Genomic DNA, 3878 nt, shown 5'->3' on the forward strand with positions numbered 1-3878 from the left:
TCTAATGGTCTCCTCCTTTGATATGTATAAGACTTTTGTCTACTATGAGTTGCTCACAATTGTTACTGTATTACCTTTACTTTCTCTATTGTTTGTCGTAATAACTCAAGACCCACAGTTACTGGTTCGCCATCCTTGTACCAACATAAAGGTATTCTACATCTCTGGTGCCATACCAGTACTAGAATGATAGATATTGTTGTACGTGAATTTCACCGACGACAAGATCTCACTCCAACCTCTGAGATGATCAAACACACAAGTCTTCAACAAATCCTCAAAAGACTAGATAATCCTTTCAAACTACCCATCTGTCTGGAGATAATAAGTTGAATTCATCTGTAATTGTGTACCCAAATCCTCCTAACGTCCGCCAAAATTTATATGTAAACCTTGGATCTTAATAAGAAATTGTACTTGTAAGCACTGCATACAATCTCATTATTTCTTGAATATATAATTCTACCAACTTCTCCACCTATATTTTATGATTGATTGACAAGAGGTGAATACTCTTGGTCAAAATATTAGGAGTTTGACATCATAAAAGCTTTTTAATAATCATCCACTCACCCTTCTGTAAAATCATATTTTAAAAATCGTTTTTCACTCCCAACTATTCCGAATAACATTTTTTGAAATTATATTTCCAGAAAATGAAGCACCTTCATCAAATACACAGACACACAAAACATTCACTGTGTCTCCTTGGTAGAAACAAGTTTGTAATAAAATTCTCAAGGAAAAAATAGAATTAAATAAACTCATAGAGTGCAGGAGGAAAATCAGAGGTGCAGGAAGCAATTTCAGTAGTTGAATATAAACCTGGGTTGGGTACATACTTTGGGCCAAACCCAACAGGAGAGAGTCCCGCTCCTTTTACAGCACTCCAACAAATACCCTAATGCAATATAAATACAGAGAGGCGCTTTGAACTTCGTTAGGTTTATTTCATTTGGCCTTGGTAGCCGCTTTGCATTGTATATAAATTATTTTAAATCTGTGTTTGTTTTCTTAACGATGAGGGCTGCGGCATATGGGGAGAGCAGTGTTTAACTATGGCTCTGAAAAACCTGTAGGTTCTCTACAGGGTGCCTTGCCTTTCAAGCCCTTCACATAAAAACATGGCATCATAGTACGGATTTTGTGCTTTGTGGGTTGCTCTTGGATTTCGGATTTTGGTCTTTATTTGCCATTCTCCTTCTTCCTTCCTTCCCACTCCTTTTCTCCACAAATCCGCCTCCAAACGCCATTACAAACATCCCCAATAATTGTTTTTTAATGAATTTTGAAATTGGTTGATTTTTTATTTGTATCCTGTTTAGGAGTTTAGGAGTTGTAACATGTTCTGTCAATATAATTTCGGTTGAATTTACATGCATATGTTATCTTCTATTATAAAAAATATAGTTAGGCAACTTGGCGAACTTTTACTTCTAATTCTTTCATTTTCCATTTGTAATTAAAATAACTTTTACAAGAACACTCTTTATTAGTATTATGCATTTTATTTTGATAGCATTATTGTCTGGTTTAGATAGTCTAGGCTTTGGAATAACAACTAGTGGCTTCGTTTTCTTGACTACAATGCCAGAAGGAAGCTAGCATAACCATTATAATCTTCTCGGTTGTTGCCCCTGTAATCCAATTTGCCATCATTAGTCAGAAATCTGGTCGAAATTCAGCTTCTAAGTACTGTAATTTGAACAATTGGGATTCTAATTCAATACCGTTGTCCAATCCTATTACAGTATCATCTTTTCATGAACACTCTTCATTGCCTCATGATGCTGCCCATCAAAACAATTTTTGCTCATGAGATTACGTTAGAGAGAGGTTGGCCCCGAAAACATACTATGAGGATGACTTTGATCTCCTTCGTGTTCATTGATGTTGTTGGTATGTTTGTGTTTAATAACATTGTGTGTTTGTTTTCGAACAATCTTAGTCTAAAAACGACGTTGAAAAGAACTTCTTCAACATAATTAACATGAATACAAACAAAGTTATTAAATTGATGCAAGAAAAAAAGCTTGAGGAGGAGAAAAAGTCCTTTCAAGAAAAAATGCAAAAGGGGCCATGATGAGAGTGGCAACTATATGACGGTACACTGAGAGAACCCAATTGTTCATTCCATGCTTGAAAGAAACCATGGTGATGATGTACATTCCTGAGTAACCGAACTGAAGGGACACCATAGCAAGGTAAGGCTTAGCCTTGCGGAACCTGCAGGAAATCTTTGTTTGAGTTATTTTCTCCCTTCCCAGTCACAGTCATTCGTTTTTCAATGACAGAATCAAAGAATTCCATGTAAATCTAACATGGCCAGAGCGGGGAAAAGATCCGAAACATTTGGCTTCCCTAGTAACACCATAACAACGGTTCTAAACTCAACCCCAATAGCAGCTCCTTCTTCTCCTTCCAACGTCTCGCCCCAAATCATACTCATTATTGCATTTGTAGCTGTTAGAAAAGCCAAGTCGCCAACGTTTATGGAGCAGCCTATTTTCTTTTGGTAGACATCCCTGATGGATTTCTTAACCTACACTCTCCTATGAGAAAAAGAGTTAGTGAGGTTGGTGCTGCTGACCATCTCACGTACCAATATCTTGCGAGCCTTCCTCCACTGTGGACCGTGGGGCAAAGAGGCTATGTCAGTGCCACCGTACAAGGCAACCAATGCAGCAATGAGAGGCTCCGGGTTGGCAAATATGGTGTCTTGGTCACGCACTATCTCTTTCACCAGAGAGGGTGAACTAACCACCACCACTGTTTTGGTTCCCAACGTGAGCTTGTAGATGGGTCCATAAAGTTGTACCAGCTTGTGAAATTTGAGGTGGGGATGGGTTCCTAGAAAGGGAAGGTAGCCAAGAAATGGAAGACCTGTAGGACCTGGAGGCAAAGGAGATGCTTCGTTGGTTGAATTCCTGAACCACAGTAGCAACCATAGCACAGTGATGAGAGTGAGCAGAAGGGTTAGAATTGGATGCAAGTTGGTGGCGTTCAAACACAGGGATGACTATTTCACACAAAATGAACTCAACACCATTGTGTATTCCTACAAATTCTTTTTGCTTAATTCACCTCTCTTTCGATTCTCGTCTCCTGCTTTCCAAAACTAATATACTTCTACATTTTCTTCAAAGGTAGTGATAATGAATTCTATTCGACTTTTAAAATCCAATTCAGATCTGACACATCTAATAAAATAATAGACTAGATCTAAAATGAATTTACAATCCCTTTAAGACTTGATAAAAACCAATTTTTTAAATTAGATTTAAATTTATATTTAAATTTATCTTATTTGAGCTCAATCCATCTAGACTTAATCTAACATAGTTTCAAATATGCCAAAATCGAATCGATGTGGGTTCAGTTCCATTATATTCATCCTAAGTTGTTGACCTAACTCATCTTAACATGAACTTATTTTCATCTAGCTTAATCAAACATAACTTGAGCTTGATCATTTTGACATGGGCTTGATCTAATTGACTCTAAGATGAGTTTAACTAGCTTGAGCTTAACTAAACTTAGTCTTAACCTAACTTGGACCTAACCTAACTCAATTTGACTTATTGGGCCTAACCCAACCTTACCTTCTTGAGTCCAACTTAACCAAGCTTGACTTGGGTTTGCCTCGATCTAACGTGACCTTGCATGACTTTGGCCTAATCTGACCTTTCTTTACATAAGCCTTGTTAACTCGAGTTGATTTAGACTTTACTAAACTTAGACCTTGGTTGACTCAACTCGATATGGATATATGTCGACTTGACCTAACATGGACAAACCCAACTCGATTTGAAGTGAATTTAGTTTATCTCGACTTGACTCGACTTATGCACAACTCATCTTGTCTTAACTTGGCTATA

General features: G+C 37.4%; 1 pseudogene; it reads right to left on the bottom strand.

The window, feature by feature from the left end:
* Positions 1 to 960: 960 nt before the first annotated feature.
* On the bottom strand, positions 961 to 3049 carry LOC148192986 (flavonoid 3'-monooxygenase CYP75B137-like; annotated as a pseudogene).
* Positions 3050 to 3878: the final 829 nt, after the last annotated feature.

The sequence above is a fragment of the Vigna umbellata genome, chromosome 9 (assembly GCF_029865625.1).
Source record: "Vigna umbellata cultivar VRB3 chromosome 9, Vumbellata_1.0, whole genome shotgun sequence".
NCBI lineage: Eukaryota > Viridiplantae > Streptophyta > Magnoliopsida > Fabales > Fabaceae > Vigna > Vigna umbellata.